Below are 23,594 nucleotides of genomic sequence, written 5' to 3' on the forward strand. Positions count from 1 at the left end.
GCCAAGTCAGGAGTACTGCTTGAGCCTAGGAGGTCAAGGCTGCAGTGGGCCATGATCATGCCACTGCACTCCAGCCTGAGTGACAGAGCAAAACCTTGTCTCAAAAAAAAAGAAAAAAAAAAGTTCCGGGCCAGGTGTGGTAGGCCTACGCCTATAATCTAGCGTGCTTCAGGAGACCAAGGCAGACTTGGAAGAGTAGCCTGGGCAACATAGCAAGACCTTGTTTCTACAAAAAAACTTAAAAATCAGCCATGCGTAGTAGCACGTGCGTAAGTCACAGCTAGAATCACTTGAGCCCAGGAGCTCAAGGCTGCAGTGAGCTAGGGTCGTGCCACTGCACTCCAGCCTGGGCAACAGAGCAAGACCCCACATCAAAGAAACAAAGAAAGAAGAGAGAAAAAAAGTGAGAGACAGAAGAAGGAAAACAAAGGAAAGAAAAAAGAGGATAGAAAGGACAGAAACGCAGACAGAAAGAGAACGAAAGAATGAACAAAAGAACAAACAAACAAAAGAAAGAAAGGAAAGAAACAAAGAAAGAAAGAGCCAAAGCTAAGAAAGAGGTGGGGCACAGTGGCTCAAGCCTATGATCCCAGCACTTTGGGAGCTCAGGTGGGAGGGCTGCTTGAGCTCAGGAGTTCAAGACCAGCCTGTGCAATATAGTGAGACTCCCATCTAAAACACACACACACACACACACACACACACACACACAAAGAAAAGGAAAAAGTTCTGTTATTTGCCAGAAATCACAGCGCTCAGAAGCAGAGCTAGGACTCAAACCCCAGTCTGATTTCACCTTGCCCCCAGCCTTCCAACCCAAGGCTACAGAGATGGGAAAGAGGCTTTGTTCCCACAATAAGCTGTTTCGCCTCCGCAGAGAGATTAGAGCATCCCTGAGGGTGGGGTCTGATCCCCTCACCCCTAGCCTTGCCCAGTGCCTTTCACATAATGAGGGCTTGGTAAAGCTTTTCCATTGGATGAGTATCTCATTCATTCAAAAATATACCAAACCATTGGTTTTAAAAAGACATCTAGAGATCAATATTCCTTGATCCTGAACAATATAAGTATGCCCATGCTGGAAACTGCACATGCTGGATATCCCAGGAAAGCTGTCCACACTGATTCGTTTGGGTCCCAGTGGGACCAAAGCCGTGAGCAGCACGGGTCAGGGCAGACAAGGAAAAGCGACTTGTCTTTTTCCCAGGGTGGCAGCCCTGGGAACCCACTAGCCCTGGCAGGGAAGGGAAAGTTGTCTCAGTTACCAGGCAGTTCAATACGGAAGGCAGCAAAAATGTCTTTGAATGGAAAGGAAAAGAACAGGGTTCTATTGGAATTTTTTGCAGGACAATGAGAGAGCAGCTTCAGCCTGAATGAATGAACCACCCATTCTGAAAGTTCTCTGACAGATCCTCTGGTTCCCCATTGTCAACAAAGTCCTAGCTCCTCGGCCTGTGTCCAAGGTTCCTTCTGACCTGGATGGTCTCCACCTAACTGCAGTCTAAACTAACACCATCCCTTCCCACCCCAGAGGGCCTCCTCAGCCTCTGTAAGTCACCAGTGTTCCTTACAGCACCTGGTGCAAAGGTGCCCTACAGATGCTCATCTTAGCAGAACACTGGGCCCAGAATCCATGCTCAATACACACTTACCAAATTCACCCATGCTGAATCAAATCTGAGTTCATCCTTTCCTGAGCCTTTGGCAAGAGTCTTGAGCTTGGCCGGGCATGGTGGCTCACACCTGTAATCCCAGCACATTGCGAGGTCCAGGAGGGTGGATCACTTGAGTCCAGGAGTTCAAGACCAGCCTGGCCAACATAGTGAAACCCTGTCCCTACTAAAAATACAAAAAAGTTAGCCGGGTGTGGTGGCGCACACCTGTAATCCCAGCTACTTGGAAGGCCAAGGCAGGAGAATCGCTTGAACCCTGGAGGCGGAGGTTGCAGTGAGCCAAGATCATGCCACTACACTCCAGCCTGGGTGACAGAGTGAGATTACATCTCAAAAAAAAAAAAAAAAAAAAAAAAAAGAAGTTTTGAGCTAGTCAGGGAGGAGGTGGTCAACCCAGAGAACAGAGGACAAGTAACCAGCCTCAGGGTTAAGTGGCCATCAGCTCAGTGTGGAGGATAATAATAGTTCAAACCTCACAGCTGGAAACCAGGCCCACGCTCTCCCTGCCTAATACCCTCTCTCCCCGACTGCCCAACACACACATTCTCTGTGCTGACTCTTCCCGGAGTCCCACCAGAGCTTCTTATCCTTCCAGTGAATCTGCCTTTCAACAACCATCCAATGGCACCCAGCTTGGAGATGTGGCTGGGATGCAAAAAACCACTACCGAACGGTTCACTCTCCCCTAAGCAGCCTGGGCTCCCATCAGAGGCCCAGCCATAAGGCAGAGGCCCTGGGGGCTTCAGGCACCACCATCCTGGTCGGAGATAGTTCCTCCTACCAGAGTTCCCTGCCCTCTGGCACCATGGCCCTCTACGCAATGCTGGCCCCTTGAAGACTAGATGATGTAGCTACTTCTAGTCAAAGCCACAGTTGGGAAGAGAATGAGGGAAAACGGGAAGAATGAGACCAACTTACGTGACAGGTGGATAGAGATAAGGGACGCACCTCCAGGAATGGGGACCAGTGATGAGCCCTGGGCAATGTGGAGGCCAGCTCAGTGGAGGGGGTGCCACAGGTGCTGCCCCTGCCCTCTCTTCCGGGACCCCCTGCACCCACACAGCCCTGGTGCCCGCAGGGCTCTATCTACTGCCCTGATCTCACAGCCGCCAAGTGAAATTCCACCAGCTCAGCACTTTTGCAGAGAGGGGGTTGTTTTGCTTGTGCGCCATTCTTTCCACAGGGTGGCCGCCTTGCCTGCTACCCCTCTTCCGGGGTCCGCTCACACAGCTGCTCCCCTGTTCCTCGGAGGGATCTCCCCAGGCCCCGCTGCCTCAAGAAACTATGATTTTGTTCCAGGCATCACTGCCCTGACCTCATTTCACAGAGAGAAATCTGGAGCCTGAGGCCCGGCGGGCATGAGAGTGGGAGGGAAGCCCATTCACCCTGCTCCCCAGGGCTGTCTGGGCTCGCATGGGAATGCCGTCCAGAGGAGCGCCTCCCCACACGGGGCTGGGCTCGAAATGCCCTGTGCTAAAACCGTCCTCTAGCGCAGGCCAAGACACCACACACTCAGTCATAAAATTGTTGATCTGCTCCTCTTTCCTGTCCAGCTTCTTCCCCCCCGCCGCCCCATGCATCTTCCCCCAACACTGGAGAACAGAATGTGCTTGGCTGGAGACCCGGATGTAATAAATTGCTAGTAACAGAGACTCAATCTGAGAAACAAATTAATACAAGGCCTAGCTTTTCCTTTCTGCTCCTCTCATTCTCAACACTGTTTCCTGCAAGGCCAAGCAGAGAAAGAAATGCCTCCCTGGCCACAGTCGCTGAGAGGGAAATTGATTCCTCCCACCCTCTAGGCCACCGGAGGCTCCCCTCAACCCACCAGCATCTCCCGTCATGAGCTCAAAAGCCAGGTCCTGAGGAGCCTGCACAGTATGTATTTGTCCGAACTCTAATTGAGCTTTCGCTTCACATTTAATGGGCACCTGCTGAGTGCCAGGCATGGTGTCCTGATGCCTGCTGAGGCGAGGTGGTGGCTGCTGGGGTAGGATGGGGAGGGGAGGCTGGGCCTGTGCATCCAGCCCTCTGTGCTAAGCCCAGAGAGGTCAGGTCTGATCTCATCCGATCAGATCAGTTCGACAGCAGGAACGACCCCTACCCCACACTGACTCTGTTCCCAGTCACCTACCCTCTGTCCGGGAGTGGGGGTAATGGGACAGGAGTGAGAAGGCACAGACAGGCGCAAAAAGGCAGAACCAGCCATCTCTGGAAAGAACAAGAGTAAAAGGCAAATCTGAACGTGCCTGGGATAGATTATAAAATTATGTTTAGTGTACTGGTTATATGCAAATGCCATGTAAATATGGACAAAGCCCCTGGAAAAATGCAAGTGTCCCTGCTGCTCTTTCTGCCTTGCTCTCTTATTTGGGTAGTTTCCAAGGCTACGTAGGGAGTCATCTGACCCACCTGGCCAGGAGAACCCAGAGTAGTGTCCCCAGCCTAATCGACCAGCATCCCCTTTGCACCAATGCCTCTCCTTGGTCTCAGCCCACCTTGTGGCTATCTGAGAAACATGACCACAGGGGAAGAAGAGAAAACAGGGCTACGTCCACAGCCAAGGTGGGAAGTGAGGGAGGAGAAGGTAAATGAGGGCCCTACAAGCACACATCCTTCCAGATCCAGTCTCAGGATGGTTCCCTATGACTGTCAGGAGACCCAATGGGCCCTTCCCAACACCAGTTCCCCAAAACCAATGGCAAGATGCCAGGGCAGGAGGCCAAGGGACTCTAAAGCAAGATCCCAGTGTGGGTTGTCACTTGTTCTGAACAGAGTCAGATATACCACATAGACCAGCCTCATCCCTGCAGATCCACAGCCAGGTAGGACTATGGAAGCCCCACCACCTAGACAGTTCCCAATGTCCTCATCTGCCAAATTTGAGGATTAGATGCTCCCTGCCCTTCCAAATTAGAAGGTTTTATGAGGTACCCCTGAGACAAGCCTCACAGAAGCATCCTGTGTGGGGCTGTGGCAAAGTTTCTGACTCCACATCCGGGCTTTGAAACTGCAGCAAAAACTGCCAGTGTGGTTGTCATCATCCTCATCTAATTCTATTTCCAGCAAACCAGAATTCTTACTTTGTATCAAGAGGACTCAAAATGCTCCTTCCCAAGTTGCAGATGGGGGAAGTGAGGCTCCAAGTGGCTAAGTGACAGCCCTGAGGGCATACAAGCCATTAGCAGTAGAAGCTTGACCAGGGCCTTAGCACTGGTGGCCCCAGCACCTCCCGGAAACACCAGCGCAGCCGGAAAGGGGAGATGTCAGGGCGCCCCCGTAAGAAAAGGTGGCACAGGGGGCCCTACTGCCTCATGCACAGGGAGCAGCCCCTGAGAAGCTACAGGAAGGTCCTGGAACAGATAGCTGCAGCCACCATGGAGTCAGGCTCCCTCCGCTTCAGTCCAGCAGGGTCCAGCTGGTGCTCCTGGGAAGGCAGGCACCTGATCCCTCTGTATAAGGCGAGCGGTCCTAGGCCTCCCAGCCTGACTTATCTACCCAGGTGATGGGCAGCCTGGCCCTTTTGCCTCTGCAGAAGTCATGGAAGGAAGGAGAAAGGCCGGGCGCGGTGGCTCACACCTGTAATCCCAGCATTTTGGGAGGCCGAGGTGGGCAGATCACAAGGCCAGGAGATTGAGACCATCCTGGCTAACACGGTGAAACCCCGTCTCTACTAAAAATACAAAAATTAGCCAGGCCTGGTGGCGGGCGCCTGTAGTCCCAGCTACTCGGGAGGCTGAGGCAGGAGAATGCCATGAACCTGGGAAACCTGGGAGGCAGAGCTTGCAGTAAGCCGAGATTGTGCCACTGCACTCCAGCCTGGGTGACAGAGTGAGACTCCGTCTCAAAAAAAAAAAAAGGAAGGAGAAAGACCATTGTGTCCTTGTTACAGATCTAGAGACCAAGGCCCAGACAGGCTTTGGACATGAGCCAGATCACAGAGGGACCCTAATAGCTACCATTTACTGTGAGCCCAGCACACACACATCTTTCTCTAATCTGTACCATCACCCTGCCACAGGGGAGAACCATTACCCCATTTTATGGATAAAGAAAATATGGCTCAAAGAAATTAGGTAAATGGCTCCATATCTAGAGTCAAAACCCAGAAACTTCCAAACTTTCTGACTCTAACACCCCATGATGTTATCACTAAACTATCCTGCCTTTCTATAAGTTGAAGGCAGGCCAGGCACAGTGGCTCATGCCTGTCATCCCAGCACTTTGGAAGGCCAAGGCAGGCAGATCACAAGGTCAAGAGATAGAGACCATCCTGGCCAACATGGTGAAACCCTGTCTCTATGAAAAATAGAAAAATTAGCTGGGTGTGGCGGCACACGTGTATAGTCCCAGCTACTCGGGAGGCTGAGGCAGGAGAATCGCTTGAACCTGGGAGGCCGAGGTTGCAGTGAGCCGAGATCGCGCCACTGCATTCCAGCCTGGGCGACACAGCAAGACTCCATCTCAAAAATAAAAAAAAATTTTTTTAAAAGTTGAAGGCTACTCCAGAGTGTGCAAGGCTGAGTTATTCATAATGCAGTGAATTGAGGAGGGGGAGGGAAGATAGACACAGGGATGGCCAAAGCTGGCACCTGACCCTGGAGGAACCGGCAAGGAGCTCAGGATGAGCCCCAACTCCTTTCCAGGCTGTGGCCCAGGCCAGCCCTCCAGCTGTGCTCACAAACATGTACTTAGGGCACATACTCATACTTTCACACCTCCGGGGTCTGGCTCACATGGTGTCTCTGCCTAGAAGGCACTTCCTACATTCTTTTTTTTTTTTTTTTTTTGAGACGGAGTCTTGCTCTGTTGCCCAGGCTGAAGTGCAGTGGCACGATCACTGCTCTGCCTCCCAGGTTCACGCCATTCACCTGCCTCAGCCTCCCGAGTAGCTGGGACTACAGGCACCTGGCACCACACCCGGCTAATTTTTTTGTTTTTTTTTTTTTTTAGTGCAGATGGGGTTTCACTGTGTTAGCCAGGATGGTCTTGATCTCCTGACCTTGTGACCCACCCACCTCAGCCTCCCAAAGTGCTGGGATTACAGGGGTGAGCCACCATGCCCGGCTCTTTTTTTTAAACATGCATTTTCTGCTTTTGTAATTCCTACATTCTTGACCAGCGAACTCCTATACCTCACTCAAAACCCAGCCTAGATGTCCTTTATAAATCCCTTCCAAACAATCTTAGAAGAGTTCATTATTTCTCCAGGGCATCCTAGAGACCTTGGACATCACTGGTGTCCAGTACTTAACCAACCTGCCATTATTTGTTTACCTCTCTACCCGCCAGGCTCTGGCTAGATTTGAGCCCTTAATATGCTCTCAGGAAGAGGGACAATAACAGGCATCTTTTAAATGGCCCTTACTATATGTCGGGCACTGTTTTACATCCTTTCTCTATACTTTACATCTTTACATTTCACCATCACAATAGCCCCATGAGCCTGTGGCAGGTACAATTGTTATCATCTCTATGGTGAGGCTAGATTACTTACCCAAGATCACACAGACAGTCTGGCTCCAGAAGCTGCCTGTCTGTGCTGGTACTATCTGTATTATTCTCCATGTCCTCCCCAGTCCCTAGTGCAGTGGCTGGCACACAGTAGGTGCTCTGTAAAGGTCTGCTTTAGAAATAGGTAAGGAGGAAGGAGGGTTGCCACACCCCGGCCACCTCCTGCCCCAAATCCCACCTGGAATCTCTTAAGTCTCATTTTAGCTTCCATCACTCCTGACATTCACCACATCTTTCTTCTCCAAATCTCCAGATGCTTTTCCCATCTCCCATCCATTTCATGTTTGGGTGTCCCAGGGGGAGAGATCTTGCTGTCTTTCCAGCAGGGAAACTGAGACACACAGAGACCTCAGGGCTGGTGGATTTGCTCAGAGGCAGATTTCCTGCCTCTCAGGCTAATGCGCCTCACCCCCACATGGTCTGGTCTCACCTCTGTCTCAAGCAAGAACGACAAACCCTAGGCCGGGCGCGGTGGCTCACGCTTGTAATCCCAGCACTTTGGGAGGCCGAGGCGGGCGGATCACGAGGTCAGGAGATCGAGACCACGGTGAAACCCCGTCTCTACTAAAAATACAAAAAATTAGCCAGGCGTGGTGGCGGGGCGCCTGTAGTCCCAGCTACTCGGAGAGGCTGAGGCAGAAGAATGGCCTGAACCCAAGAGGCGGAGCTTGCAGTGAGCCGAGATTGCACCACTGCACTCCAGCCTGGGTGACAGAGCGAGACTCCGTCTCAAAAAAAAAAAAAAAAAAAAGAACGACAAACCCCGAGAGGCAGACGGTGAATGTGGGAGACAGCACCCCCTGGCTGACCTGGTCACTGATCTCTGGGCGGGGCCTGAGAGGAGGGAGGAGGGGGGTGGCTCCCTGAGGCCAGGGAGGAGGAGACAAGAGGCCCTTTGTGTCTACAGAGCTCCTGAGACACCTGTTCTCGCCTCCTGCCTGCCTGTGGCCTCCCTCCCAGCCGAGCCTGTGTGCGGCCTTGTTTATCCTGCAGCCCTGGCAGCTAGGCCCAGCCTGCTCCCAGCATGGGGCTCCAGCAGCCCCTGCCAGCACCTGCCTGGTCCTGGCAGCCCTGAAGGCTGCTGGCCAAGCACAATCACCCTGCTGTTGACACAGTTGTTGATTTTCAGGAGGGTAGGGAGGGACAGGAGGAGAGAGGCAGCAAAGGCATTTAATGCCAGCCTAGCTAATTTGCAGTTGGCCCTAGCAATCCTGCACCCCCCACAGCTGCCTGGGAGAGGCTTGGGGTTTCAATCCCCCCGCAGCTTGGGCCACACACCACACAGTGCCCAAGTCCCACTTGAGCCCCCATCCCCAGGGCCCCACAGGCAGGGCCCCCACGTATGTTAGTGCACACCAAAACCCATGCTGCCCCGTGCTGGCACACACAACTTGTAGCTGAATAAGGCCCCTGAGCTCTGGGAGCCCCTGGCCACCGTGTCTTCAGATGCCCAGCACTCACTCTTCCTGCAAAGTCACAGTGTGCCTGGGTCCTTGGTGAGGAATAGGACAATCTGACATGCCCTTAGAGGCCCAGGTGGGGCCCCTGGGAGATGTGGAGGGGACCTGCCCTTATGACCTCCTCATCCCTCTGACCTGTTCTCCTCCCCACCCTCCAGGTCTTTATGTTATGTCTTTCAGGGAACTTTCCCTGGCTGCCCAAATCTGGTGTGGGTGCTCCCGAAGCATCCTGCCCTGTCTCCCCCTCCCCTCAGTTTGTCAGTACTGGTATCAGTTACTTACTTCACTTTCTCCAAGCTGTGTAAGGGTTCTGCTGGCTTCATGGTCTTTCAGCCCCAGCCCAGGGTGGCCCAGCATAGCCACAAGGCAGGTGCTCCCTACATACCTGCCTCAGGGACAGAGGACCAGAGAAGGCCCCCGCAGTCCCCAACGTCCACTCCATCTCCGCCCCAAGTTCTTGCTTTTCAATCACCTGTTGGATTAGTAAGGCCCCGTGGCTGCTTAAGAGGCCAATGTGCTTCTGGAGTTACCTGTTAACCTATCCACGCACCTAGATTGGTAAAGCTGACTAGCCAAGCTATCTCCTTAGAGATCAAGGAGCACGGATCCTGAAAGGCAAGGAATGCATGAGTTTAGATGATGGGAGGTAGAGAGAGGAAGGCAGGGATATAAAGAAGACCCTGTGGGTTGAGGAACAGCAGAAGGGCCTGGGGCAGGCGTTGCTGTCAGGTGAGGCAGAAACTTCCCCTCTTCCCCATGTGCCTCCTTTCAGTCTTACCAGCCCCATCTGAGAGCTCCTAAACCCCATCTGTCCTGACTCAGGAATCAGGAGATTCCTTACACCTGTGGCCAATTGGCCCAAGAGGACTCAGCTCAATAAAGGGTGTCAACAGTCCAACAGACCCTCTCTGAACTGCCAAACACACCAACACTCACACACAGCCCCCTTCCCACACCCCACACACAATTCTGGTTCTCCAAACTTCAAGTTAATCAGTGCCCAGAAAAGGGTAACACAGATAGCCAAAATCAGCCCCAAATGGAGGGTGCCACCATGGGGAGAAGTATGGATCTAAGGTCAGGTGAACCCAGTAGAAGAGAAGGGGAATTTACATTATGAAAACCAAAGGTCCCTGATGCTTTCAGCCAGTTCCAACAGGCTATCGTGTACAGTTGTACAGACTGTGCATTGCACAACTCTAAGAGAGGCCCATTCACCTAGACTTGTACACCCATTTCAAGGATTCTCTGGCTGAGAGCAGGCAAGTCCATCCGTTGTCTACTCAGATATCAAAGAGAAAGCCCTCTTGCTACCCACCTCTACGCAAGTCAAGATTTGACACAGATCCCCTTCCTCTATTCTCTGACCCTGTTTCCTGTTCTGGTCCCTAGGAGTTTACTGGCTAGGGAGGAGAGCCTCCTCTCCATGCCCCACCAGCCCCAGTTAGGGAGCCCACCACTGGGTCTTTCTCTACCACTCCTCTCTCTTCCTCAGCCCCTTGCCCTGGCCAGACACTCCCATATTAAGTGCTCCTGGGCGAGGGGGATGGCTGGGGTTCCATGACTGCCCTGGAAACAAAGTTGACAGCAAAAGGAGGGAAGGGTGTGATAGCCCACTACTGCCCCTCTCCAGGTATACTGGGATTGAAACCCCAACCTGCTTGGGGCACCAGAAGCTGGCTGTTCTGGCTCTTCCTTTTTCTTCCATTCTATTCTCCCTTCCTTCTTGACATCCGTCTAATGTCCTCACTGTCTCCCTGGAGTTCTCGGAGGCCCTGCCTGGTTCCCATAGGTCGGAGGAGCCTGGCCAGGGTCTCCAGAGCACAGGCCCCTGCCTGCCTGCCACATATGTGCATGCGTGCACACACACACACACACACACACACACATCACACTCACAGATACACACATCACACTCAGCCCTCCACAAACACACACACAACTGGCCCTCCACACACATACACCCACACACACATCACACTCACACACACATCACACTCAGCCCCCCACCCCCCCACACACACACAGCCCCCACCACCAGCCAAGAAAAGAGGAGCCTGGCAAGCCTGAGAAACGGCAGGGGCTGAAGGGGCCACTCCCTGTTGACAGCGCCCTATTCAAGCCCCACTGCCCTCACCCCACCTGCCTCTGAGCGCCAGCTGTACCTGCACACAGGCTTCCTTCCACCCCTCCCCACTACCTTTTATTCCCCCTTCTTTCCCCACCCTACCCCACCCTCATGGAACAGGCTAGAACCAAAACCTCACAGGGATGGTTGAGTGACTTCAGACTCCTTCAATAGGGCTGGAGGGTGGGGAGAGGTTGTTCGCATGAAGGTGGGGGACCTCATAGCCCGCGCAGGCTGAGGGCTAAGACAGAAAACCCTCCTCACCCTCCACTCTGAGGAGTGCCAGGTCCTGCCTTGTGTGGCCAGGCAAGAGTTAATGCTTTTAAGTCAGCGTGAGGGCAGCTCACGCCAAGGCTCCCCTCCCTGTCTAGCCTTTCCTAGGCGCCAGGGCCAAAGCAGGAGGCCCCATGAGTCCGGGCAATCCCCCCACCCCCACACCCAGAGCCCGCCAGGGGGTCCGTGGGGCCCACTCAGTTGTCATCATGAAAGGGCATCAGCCCAGTCTGACACATTTGCACAACCACTCCTCCTGCCAGATCCCCTCTTAGTGCTGGTCAAACCGTGACTCCTCTTGGTCTTCCGTGGAAACAAACACTGATGACATTTCTGTTTCACTATCTGGAAATATTAGATGTATTTTAAATCCTTTTCATCCTGATGACAAAAGTGATACACATTGTTGTATTACTCTTAGAGACTACAGAAATAAGAAAATGAATATGAGCCATGATCTTTAAAATAAAAAAATAAAGAAGTCATGGCTGGGAGTGGTGGCTCACGCCTGTAATCCCAGCACTTTGGGAGGCCAAGGCGGGTGGATCACCTGAGGTCGGGAGTTCGAGACCAGCCTGACAAACATGGAGAAATCCCGTCTCTACTAAAAATACAAAAAATTAGCCAGGCATGGTAGCGCATGCCTGTAATCCCAGCTACTCAGGAGGCTGAGGCAGGTGAATCGCTTGAACCCGGGAGGCGGATGTTGTGGTGAGCTGAGATGGCACCATTGCCCACTCCAGCCTGGCCAACAAGAGTGAAACTCCGTCTCAAAAAAAAAAAAAAAAAAGTCAACAAAGGATATTGACCACCCCCAGCTACAGAAGCTGGAGTTGGAGCTGCTCTGCCTGCTGCACCTCCTCTAACTCAGCACCTGCCCCGCATGCTGGACTTACAAGAAAACCTTCAAATGTCTAGTCCCGGACCCCCACAGCACCTGCCTGCCTCTGCACCAACTCAGCACAGGACCTGAGTCTGCATCAGGGCACCACCAGCCATACCTGGGAGCAGGCCCTGCCCCCAGGTTCCTCACCCCTTTTGTTGGGGGATGGGAGGGGGCGGGACCAAGGCCCTCTGGGAACTAGTTCTCACCCCATCTTGTTCCACAGGCTGCACATTCCATTCTGAGTCAAGCAGGGGGCGGGGACTGGGGGAGGTAAGGCAGAGGGGAGGAGAACAGTCTGGCCTCCTCTGGGGCGGATCCCCCAGGGAGCTCCGGGCTTGGCAGGCAGGGATTACGACCAAAACCACCAGAGCGGGAGGGGAGCCAGGACGGCTCCTGCCCAGTCTGTGGCCCCTTCCCCTCTCTCCTCTCAAGCCAAAACACTGACACCCTAGCTTGGACATGTCCCCAGAAGACACAGGGGGACAATGTGGGGGGTAACACTAATACCCCTCCCCCCAACCCTGCCCCAATCCCTTGGGCAGTTTATGGGGCTTCATGCCAAGGCTATTTAAATGCTAAGGCCACCGCTGGGGGGAGAGTGGAGGGAACTGAATTCCAAATTTGATGACTTCCCAGTGTCCGACTTCCTGTGACCAAAAGGGCCTGGGTATCCAAAGCTATTTGGGAAGAAAGGTGGCAGCTGGAGATACTGTCCCCACTTCTTCCTTCTTTTCCTCTACTATGCCACACACATTCTTCTCCCCCAAAAAACACCCCTGGCTGAAGCCCTCAACATGTGGGTACAGATCTCAGGACCTCTCCTAGCTGTGCACACCCTGTGCGCACTCAGGACTCTGAGATACCAGGCCACACACACAACACATCCTGCAGCTTTGGTTTGCCCATGGATGACCTTAGGAGGAGGCAGGGGAAACCTCAGCCACTTCCTCCTCACCCTCACAGCCTCTGGGAGATCTGACCACGGCTGCTGTTCCATCTGAGACCTTTGAGGTCCTCCCTGACAGCACCACAATGTGCTTTTGCCAGGAGTGAGCAGGGAGGCAGGCCTCAGGGCCTTCCTAAAGCAAGAAGGACCCCCTGCCACCCACTAAGGCAGGAGAGCCACCTGGAGTAGCAGCTGGTAGCTACAAGGTGCTGTGAGGCCAGGCTCGGTGGTTCTCGCCTGTAATCCCAGCACTTCGGGAGGCTGAGGCGGGCGGATCACCTGAGGTTGGGAGTTGGAGACCAGCCATGGCCAACACGGTGAAACCCCATCTCTCCTAAAAATACAAAAATTAGCCGGGCATGGTGGCGCATGCCTGTAATCCCAGCTACTCAGGAGGCTGAGGCAAGAGAATTGTTTGAATCCAGAAGGTGGAGGTTGCAGTGAGCCAAGATCGCACCACTGCACTCAGGCCTGGGGGACAGAACAAGACTGTCTCAAAAAAAAAAAAAAAAAAGGTTCTATGCTGTGAACCACACAGGGGGGGGGGGAATCTAAATCTTTTTTTTTTTTTTTTTTTTTTAATTTGAGATAGAGTCTTGCTCTGTCACCCAGGCTGGAGTGCAGTGGCTCGATCTTGGCCCCGGGTTCACGCCATTCTCCTGCCTCCGCCTCCCCAGCAGCTGGGACTACAGGCACACGCCTCCACGCCCGGCTAATTTTTTGTATTTCTAGTAGACACAGGGTTTCACCGTGTTAGCCAGGATGGTCTCGATCTCCTGACCTCGTGATCCGCCCGCCTCGGCCTCCCAAAGTGCTGGGATTACAGGCATAAGCCACCGTGCCCGGCCCAGAAATCTTTTCCTAGGGGAGCTGCAAAGGCTTCATCACCATGGGGCTTTAATCTGGGTCCATGGCGTACAGCAAGTGCTCTTAGGAGGGAACTACCATATCTCTGCTCCTCAGAGAAAGTATTTGCATTTTTTAAAAAGCAGTCACTCTTGATCAGAGAAGCTGACAGAGGTCAGAGGAACCCTGCTGAGCTGGCCTATAGCAATCTCCGAATCAAGTCTTCCCAAGAACTAAGGAAGGGCCAGTCAAAAGGGGGGTAGTCACCGAGGCAAAGACCACCATCGAGAGCATGCCTTCCTGCTTCGGGGAAGGGAGCTGACAGGAGAGGGAAAGCAATCCTCCATGGGTCTAGTTCCCCATCTGGTAAAAGGCACTGTGATGGCCTCCCTGGCTGACACATCCGGGTTCCAGAAAAGGGACTAGCAAAGGGTGAGGACCGCAACGAGTTCAGGCAGGAGCGAGCCCTCTTAAGCAAACACTGAGCACAAAAATAACTCCCATTCAAAGCACGATTTACTGTGTGCCTGGCTGGCCCTCCCAGCACAGAGCCCTTTTCAAACACTCAGCTTCACCCCTGAATGTGGCTGGGGGAGGGGGCTCAGGAGCACAGCTGCATTTGAATTCCACTTTTTCCGGTGGTGTCAGCTTCCTGGAGACTTACCCAGGGGAGCTGCCCAATAAGGACCAATCTCAAAGCACCCCCAGAGAGGAGAAAACCTTTGTAGAATCCAGTGTCAGCCTCTCAAGGGCAAGGACACCTAGATCCCTTGGTGGAATAGGCCTAGCTCAACCAACACTTGTCTGGCAACAGGAAACCCCAGAGCCCTTACCATTCATGGAGCGCTGCTGCTGCAGACATCATCAGCCATTAGCCTCCCAACCGTTCTAAGAGGAAGGTATTGGCCGGGGGCGGTGGCTCACACCTGTAATCCCAGCACTTTGGGAGGCCAAGGCGGGTGGATCACCTGAGGTCAGGAGTTCAAGACCGGCCTGGCCAACATGGCAAAACCTCGTCTCTACCAAAAATACAAAAATTAGCCGGGTGTGGTGGCAGGCACCTGTAATCCCAGCGACTCGGGAGGCTGAGGCAGGAGAATCGCTTGAACCTGGGAGGCAGAGGTTGCAGTGAGCTGAGATCACGCGCTGCATGACGAGTGAGACTCTGTCGAACCAAAACTCCATTGGTGGGGGGGGAGAAGGTATTATCACTGTTACCGTCCCATTTCACAGGAGGCAAAACAGAGGCTTGGAGATGTTAGGGGACAAAGATTTCTCCTGGCCCTAAATCCTTCTCACTGTGGATGTGTTTTCCTAAGTCTGCCAATTACCACAGTAGCAAAATGCCCACTATGGGAATCTCCTACGAGAAGGAATGACGGGAATAAGGGTGCAGGTGGAACGTGAGGTATTTTCCAGAGCCAAGGCAGCACTGAACATCATCCATGACTGACCCTGGCACTCTTGATCACAAAATCTGAGTTGGAGGTGGAAAGCCCTCCCCAAGCAAGTCTAATCCAAGCCATCAAGTCAGCCTCCTAACTTGCCTGATTCCACCCTTGCTCCCCTTGAAGCTCTTCACTACTTAGCAGCCAAAGTGATCTGTCTTTTGTACATTTTTTTCACTTACGAAAGTAATTTGGGGCAGGTGTGGTAGCTCACGCCTGTAATCCCAGCACTTTGGGAGGCCGAGGTGGGCGGATCATGAGGTCAGGAGATCAAGACCATCCTGGCTAACATGGTGAAACTCTGCCTCTACTAAAAATACAAAAAATTAGCCGGGCATGGTGGTGGGCGCCCACAGTCCCAGCAACTCAAGAGGCTGAGGCAGGAGAATGGCGTGAACCTGGGAGGCGGAGCTTGCAGTGAGCTGAGATTGTGCCACTGCACTCCAGCCTGGGTGACAGAGTAAGACTCTGTTTCAAAAAAAAAAAAAAGAAAGTAATTTGGCCGGGTGCTGTGGCTCACACCTAGAATCCCAGCACTTTGGGCGGCCGAGGAGGGCGGGATCATTTGAGGTCAGGAGTTCAAGACCAGCCAAACCAACATGGTGAGACGCCGTCTCTACTAAAAATACAAAAAAATTAGCCAGGTGTGGTGGCACACACCTGTAGTCCCAGTTACTCGGGAGGCTGAGGCAGGAGAATTGCTTGAACTCAAGAGGTGGAGGTTGCAGTGAGCCAAGATCACACCACTGCACTCCAGTCTGGGCAACAGAGTGAGAGTCTATCTCAAAACAAACAAACAAACAAGCAAACGAACAAACAAAAGTAATTCACGACCATTGTAGAAAAGTGAAAAAACAATTGGAAGATAAAGAAGGAAATTAAGACCATCCATACGTCCAGTATCCAGAGCTAACCTCTGTAAATATTCTGATGCATCCTCCCAGATTCTGTCCTTGTGTGTGTGCATGATGGCCATGTGTATACTTACACTTCTCTGTACAAGATTAAGATTGTACCCTGTAGTTTTATATCCTGATTTTTTCAATTCTTATGTAATTTTCCAGGTTATAAACTGTTCTTTGTTAACCACGTTTTTGGGAGGTTTTGGGGGATGGTTTGTATACCCACCTGGTACTAAATTCAGAAAGGACAAAAGGGTCTACAGCAAAAACAATTTTTTCTCCATCCCATCCCTCAGTCACCATTTGCCTCTCTCGGGGCAACTATGATTACCGTTTCTTGTGTCCCAAATAATCTTTTAAAATCATAGAGCAGATCATGTCACTCCCCTACTTAAAACTCTCTGATGGATGCATCGCCTGCAATAAAATCAAGGCTCCTAACCAGTCTTACCAGGCTTTGGCTCTCCTCTGATTTCTCCAGTCTCTCCTCTTCAGCCACATAGCTGTTGCCCCTGTTCTGGCCTCAGGGGGTTTCATTTGCTATTCCCTCTGCCAGCAATCCCCTGTCTCCAGGTCTTTATGCAGCTGGCTCCTCATCCTTCAAGGCCTGGGCTGAGCTATCCTCTCCCCCGGGGTGGCCTTCACTGGCCTCCCAATCTAGGGCCACCACTGCCTGACCTACATATGTTTTCTATCACATCACCCTGTGGTATTTCTTTCACATTGCGTGTCATAATCTGATAGTCTTGGCTACTTAAAAGTATTTACTGCCTGTCTCCCCACAATGGAAAGAAGTCTCTTTGAAGGCAGGCACGCTGCCTGTCTTGTTCTCCCCTGTTATCCCACTGCGTAGCACAGGCCCTGGCACATAGCAGGCGGTCAACACTTTCTGTTGAAGGAATGAATGGGGTGACTGCGGTGCCGGTTGTCACAACTAAAATCTGCCAGTGGCAGGATCTCCAACACGAAGAAGCAAGCTTCTGGCCATCCTCCCCCATGCCTGGGGTGGAGGTTGGAGGGTCTGAGAAAGGAGGACAGGAGCCTGTTGTCCAAGGCAGTGTGGCTGGGCAGCAGCACCCTGTTCTTCCTCCTGGTTGCTCAGCTCGCCCCTTATCTGTGCTATGCATTTGCAGAGTCCTGAATCAGACAAGGAACTTGTGACAAACCCAAATTCCTAGAAAATCCTCCAACTGCAAGTGGAAAGTTGGAGGTGACACTTCTGCCCCTCACCCCAAATCCCACATCCAGTCTACCCAAGCAGCTGTGCTATTCCAGGTTCCCAAGTGAGCCCAGCAGCAGGAGACACAGACACTACTCAGGGAGCAGGGCTCCTCCTGGGACAGTCCCAGCCCATTCCACGTGACTCTTCCCCTGCGCCCCAGACACCTGACGGGCTCTTCGCTCTGGAAATTCATCACCCAGCCCCAGAGACACAAATGCACCCCCAATCCTGATCCAGCAGCCCAGGCTGAGGACGCTTAAGAGACACCCTTTTGGAGACAATTCCTTCCTGGGACCTGATTTCCATGGAGAGAACACTGCATTTGAGCCAAGATTGATTTTTTAAGAACGAGGAAAGGAGGGAATGAAATGCTTTCACAAAAGTTGTGAAGGGGAAGGAAACAAGAAAAAGAAAAAAGACTCGAGAAGATGGCACTAGACAAGGAGTAAGAAGGATACGTTTGATCTGAGGGGCTGGAATCAGGAAAGGGTGGGAGAGAGTACAAGATCTCCTCCTCTCCAGAAGTGGCAATACTATAATTGATTAGTTGAGCACAATCGCCAAGTGCTCTTCTGGGCTCTGTACAAGGTCAGTTAAGTAATAATGGCAATAACAGCTAATATTTATCTAGCACTTATTATGTGCCAGGCACTGTTCTCAGTTTCACTTTATTAAGCCTTTTAATCCTCAAGACAACCCCATGAAGCGTTCATATTAACCCTATTTTATGGCTGAGGAAACTGAGGCACAGAGGTTAAGTTAAATTGCCCAGAGTCACACTGCCAGTGGCATCCGGGATCTAACTCCAGCTCCAGGACTCTTAACCACTAGGCTATATTTGGCCCTCAATGATCCAGGTAGGTGGGTCCCTACCCCCCTGGAAATCATGCCTTCCAAACCAGTATCCCCCAAACGATCACGACATGCCAGTTTCAAAGATGGGTGCATAACTCTGCCCATTTCGCATGCGAGAAAGTCCAAACCCACGCTGCTCATCGATGGGGAACTGGAATCCAAATGTGCTGAATCCCAGCATCTTGCGAAGCGCTTTCTAATGAAGCACAGTGGAAACAGGGGTCAGCCTCAGGCCCTGACTCGCGACTGCGCCGAGGCGCAGATTATGGAGTCGGGGATCCGGGGAGCCACGGAGTGGGGGAGCCGGAGAGCTGGAGCTAGCGGGCTGGCGCCGCTTCGGACGAGTTCGAAAGCAGAACCGCGGTAGGCAGGGAGACCGCCCCAAGCCCAGGGCAGAGGGCAGAGAGCAGAGGGCAGAGAGCGGCCTGGCTCGACGGACAGCGCCGCCCGGCTGGAACGGAGCTTGCCTCCCTGGACTGCAAAACGAGCAGAGTTATGCACCCATCTTTGAAACTGGCATGTCGTGTTCCTTTGGGGGATACTGGTTTGGAAGGCATGAACTCCGGGAGGTAGGGACCCACCTACTTGGACTGCTGAGAGCCAAGTATAGCCTAGTGGTCAAGAGCCAGCGGCATCGTCTCTGGCCGTCTTTGGCCAGACCCCTTCACCAGCGCCAGCGCCAGCGCCGAGGCGTCCTGCCCGGAAATTCCCAGAGAGTCAAAGCAAACTTCCCAGGAAAACTCTTCGGCTTCCTCCAATCCTCTGTCACCGAGGCGGCTGCCAAGAGCGCCGGTGGAGTCTTTGCAGCTGCCGCGGGCCCTCCAGGGCGGGAGCCGCCGCTCCAGCGCTCGGGGTCCTCCCGGAAAGGTCCAGGGCTGAAGTTCAAAATTCACTTCCCGCCCAGGCCCGGCTCACTGCCCCGCCCGGTACTGTCCGGCAACCCCCACGTCTCTTGCCCTCTCCAGCTCCAGTTAAGTCCTGGAGCGCCTCCAGCCTGAAGACCCATGCGGGCAGCTGGGCGAATCCCGCGGGCGATCCCTGCGCGCCTGGGGACGGGAAGCAGCCAGAGCCGGCGCACACACACAACCTTGTGTGTGCGTGTGTGTTTACGTACGGAACGCGCGGGGTGGGAAAACAATGGCGAGCCGCTGGGAACTGGGCGACTACCCGCTCCGCATCTCCCTACCCCTAGGCGCGATCAGCGTTTGCAGCGCAATCGGAATGAAAAGGCTCACCTCCGATATCCCAGGGCGGGAGGTGGGGGTAATAAGAAGCAGCCTGGAGTGGGGGTGGGGGGTGGGACAGGAGCAGCCCGAGCACAAAACAAACAGGATGCGGCGTCAGTCTGGTCCGCTGGGGAACGACCCTGAAACCGTGGCAAGGAGCGCGCGTCGGTCCCCCAGCACCCCACGCAACCATGGTGGAGGAGCTCTGCGCCTCGTTGCAGGCACCTGAGCCCCACGCGGGACGCGCGCAGGTCGCCTCGGCTTCCCGCTGAGAAATCCTTAAACTAGGCGCATAGTCGGGCTGATGGGAAAGACCTAGTCCTCTGCGGTTGGCGAGGAGCGGGTTGGGGGTGCACCCTAAGCTCGACCCGCGTGGTGAACGCGAGCGCGCGCGCGCGCGCACACACACACACAGCCACGCGCTGCCCCAGAGGCTGCCACCCCTCTCCACAAGGACCCAAGTCAGCCAGGGAGGAGCCGCCACTGCCCAGCGTTATTGGGGGTAGGTGAGGGTCCGTCCCTCCTCGAAAAACTTTGCACAGGGTGGAAACTCGCAGGGAAGAGAGCCGGTGGGTGCCCAGAAACGTAGGGGCGCAAGTGTCAAACTTCAGAGGGCTGGGGAAATGGGCGCGACGGCGCGATCATGGCGGGGAGGGGTGCACTTACTACTCAGCCAGGCGCCGGGCTCGGGGCTCGGGGCTCGCGGCTCCGCGCTCCTGCTCCTCCTCAGTGCGGTCCTCGCGGCTGGCAGCCTAGGCTTCCCGCTCACATGCCCCCGCGACGCCGCGGGCGGGCCGGGTTGGGGAGGCTGGGCTGGGAGGGGGCACGCCCCCCGGCAGTCGGCCGGGGAGTCGCTGCGGACCCACGGCCACCCTGGGTCCGCGCCCCACGGGGGGCCGCCGTCGCGGGCGGCGAGCTCGGTTCCGGCCGGGCGGCGCCCTCTCCGCCGAGCCAGGCCGCTCTCTGCCCTCTGCCCTCTGCCCTGGGATTGCGGCCGTCTCCCTGCCTTCCGCGGTCCTGCTCTGCGACTCGTCCGACGCGCAGCTGGCCCGCCCTCCCTGCTCTCCGGCTCTCCCGCTCTTCGGCTCCAAGCTCAGCGCCTCGGCTCTGTTCCGAGTCAGGGCCTACGAGGCTGACCGCTGAGCTCTGGGCTCAGACCCGGGCTCGCCGGTTCTGGGCCTGGGTTCCAGGACCCGTGCTCACACAGTTCAGTTCCAAGCCGGGACTGGAGAAGGGCGCTCGCGGCTCGCTGCTGCGAGGCGACTGGACAGCCTAGAGCAGAAAGAGGGAGGGAGACCGAGAGCGCGCAGGGGGAGGAGGGAGGGAGGGAGGGTGGGGACATGCAGAAGAAGGGAGGGACAGAGAGTTTCCTCCTCCTCCCTGCAGCCGGGTCCATCCAGGCATCAACAGCTGGAAACCTCTGTTGGAAAGGGGAAAGCTAAGGTTTACCGGCGGCGGGGAAGGGTGGAGGTGGAGTGAGGGGGTGTAGAGAAGAGAAGAAAGAAGGATTCTGCCCGCTCCCACTGCCCAGGTATGAGGGTCGCTACAGAGAATCTTCACTCCTTAAAGCAAGACCTAAGAAGTTATTGGTCCAGCTCCAAGCCTCCCAACCCCTCCAAACAGATAGCCTGGACTCGGGTTTTTTAAAAACCCCATTTCTCCAGACCTCCCTTAAGAACCTGATGTCTGCCGGGCGCGGTGGCTCACGCCTGTAATCCCAGCACTTTGGGAGGCCGAGGCGGGCGGATCACGAGGTCAGGAGATGGAGACAATCCTGGCTAACACGGTGAAACCCCGTCTCTACTAAAAATACAAAAAATTAGCCGGGCGTGGTGGCACGCCCCTGTAACCCCCCTACTTGGGAGGCTGAGGCAGGAGAATCGTTTGAACCCGGGAGTCAGAAGTTGCAGTGGGCCGAGATCGCGCCATTGCACTCACTCCTGCCTGGGCGACAGGGCGAAACTCCGTCTCAAAAAAAAAAACAAAACCTGATCTCACCTGTAGCTAGATGGATTCCTGATATCTCCAACCACTCCCTAATCCTGTCATTTGCAGCCTCTCAAATAAATCTTTTCTCCTGTCCCATTATATGGGAGGGTGGGGGAGAATGGAGAGTTGGTTTCCTTTCATTCAATATATTTATCAAATGTCTACATATGACCGGGCGCAGTGGCTCAGGCCTGTAATCCCAGCACTTTGGGAGGCCAAGGCAGCAGATCACCTGAGGTTGGGAGTTCAAGACCAGCCTGGCCAACATGGTGAAAACCCCTCTGTACTAAAAATACAAAAATTAGCCAGGTGTGGTGGTGCATGCCTGTAATTCCAACTACTCAAGAGGCCGAGGCAGGAGAATTGCTTGAACCCAGGAGGCAGAGGTTGCAGTGAGTGGAGATCACACCACTGCACTCTAGCCTGGGAGACAGAGTAAGACTCTGTCTCCAAAAAAAAAAAAAGTCTACATATGCCTGGCTTACCTGGGTGCTGGGGACACTAAGACAAATGAGACAGTGTCCTGCCCTGTCTGGATTCTGATTTTGTAAAGGAATGGGTGAATATACCATTGCAGTGAAGTGGAGAGGACTAAGATAGGGCAGGCAAATGGGCACAGGGCCACCAAAGACACTGGGATATGGGGACTGGAACTTCTTGGGGGAGGTGGCATCTGAAATGGGTCTTGGAAGGACCTGTGGGTGTAGGGCAGATTAAAGGAGTGACAATCATGGACCTACTAATAAGTCTATGCCCATAGTATGGGTGGCCAGCATGTGTTCAAAGGTGATGGTCGGCAAGGCTCTCAAGGCCTTCTAAGGGCTCATCCTTGCCCACTGCTTTGCCTGGCTAACTCCTTTTATTCATCTTTTAGGTCTCAGCCTAGACATCAACTTTCCCTGAAGCCTTTCTTGATGGCCATTATCTGGGCCAGGTGCCCCATCTGTGGGCTCTGGAAAAACCCCCACTTGTAAATAACATGGTAACCATTCATTTATCTGTCTCCCCCCTGGACTATAAGCTCCACAAGGGCAGGGATGTATCTCTCCAGTGTGCCTAGCCAGAGATTGGGAAAGAGCAGGCCCTTCATAAATATTTATTGATCAATACTTGTTGATGGAAGGAAATGGGGAGCCACTGAAGGATTCTAAGCAAGGCCTCAGATGGCATCAATCTAGCTGGAGGTAGGAAGGAGGCCAGTGACCAGACAATAGCAGTGGCCAGGGTAAGAATGATGCAGGCCTGAGCTAAGCTGGGAGTAGGGGGAATGGAAAGGAGAAAACAGGTGGGTGTAAGAGAGTGGGAGAAGCCAACATTAAGGGCCTGATGTTTGGATAACTATGGACGAAGCCATCCTAGAAACCATGAAAGGGTTACCCAAGTTGCCAGGCACGGTGGCTCACGCCTGTAATCCCAGCACTTTGGGAGTCTGAGGCAGGAGGATCACCTGAGGTCGGGAGTTTGAGACCAGCCTGACCAACATGGAGAAACCCCGTCTCTACTAAAAATACAAAATTAGCCAGTCGTGGTGGCGCATGCCTGTAATCCCAGCTAATCGGGAGGCTGAGGCAGCAGAATTGCTTGAACCCTGGGAGGCGGAGGTTGTGGTGAGCTGAGATCGTGCCACTGCACTCCAGCCTGGGCAACAAGAGGGAAACTCCGTCTAAAAAAAAAAAAAAAGGGTACCCAAGTGCCATCAAGCCTTTCCTCCTCCCAGACAACATGCCTGTGTTTTCCATATATCTGGTTGTTTTTCTCTGGCCCCTGATCATCTTCAGGGGGTCAACTTGATTGTGGGTGCCTCCCTGTAGCTGTCCTTAGCAACAGCAGATTGAGAGAGGAAGAGCAAAGATCAGCCCTTCCAGTCACTGCCACCAAATTAACATATAAAATGTCTCCCTACTGGGTCTTAGGCACAATACTGTTTTCCTATAAGATATCTATTTGTACCTTATCCCAATTCTGTGAGGTTGGTGTCATTATCCCCATTTTATCTTATTTTTTAATTTAATTCCATCTCTTTGCAAGTCCCTGAGTACCTGGAATCCCATTTTAGAGATGAGAAAAATGAAGCTCCAGTTAGTGGAGACAGGAAGCTATCTGACTGAAGATTCCAGATTTTCTCTATTACTGCACCATTTCCCAGGAACAACTATCAAATTTACACAATGTAACCCAGTCAGCCACTCCTTGAAACACTCAGTTCATGAGTCCACACTCTCTTGA

The 23,594-nt window shown here is 53.5% G+C and overlaps 1 protein-coding gene across 4 annotated transcripts in view; it reads right to left on the reverse strand.

Moving 5' to 3' along the window:
- Window positions 1-20,644, reverse strand: part of SOX13 (SRY-box transcription factor 13) — a 56,924-nt gene extending 36,280 nt beyond the window's left edge. For 3 of the 4 annotated variants that reach the window (XM_058430826.1, XM_058430824.1, XM_058430825.1), the window contains exon 1: window positions 20,046-20,632. The gene's annotated coding sequence lies outside the window, so the exon portion shown is untranslated. Of the gene's footprint in view, window positions 1-20,045 lie in introns of all 4 variants that reach the window. The other variant, XM_032136725.2, reaches the window with a different exon arrangement.
- Window positions 20,645-23,594: the final 2,950 nt, after the last annotated feature.

The sequence above is a fragment of the Hylobates moloch genome, unplaced genomic scaffold (assembly GCF_009828535.3).
Source record: "Hylobates moloch isolate HMO894 unplaced genomic scaffold, HMol_V3 SCAFFOLD_18, whole genome shotgun sequence".
Lineage (NCBI taxonomy): Eukaryota > Metazoa > Chordata > Mammalia > Primates > Hylobatidae > Hylobates > Hylobates moloch.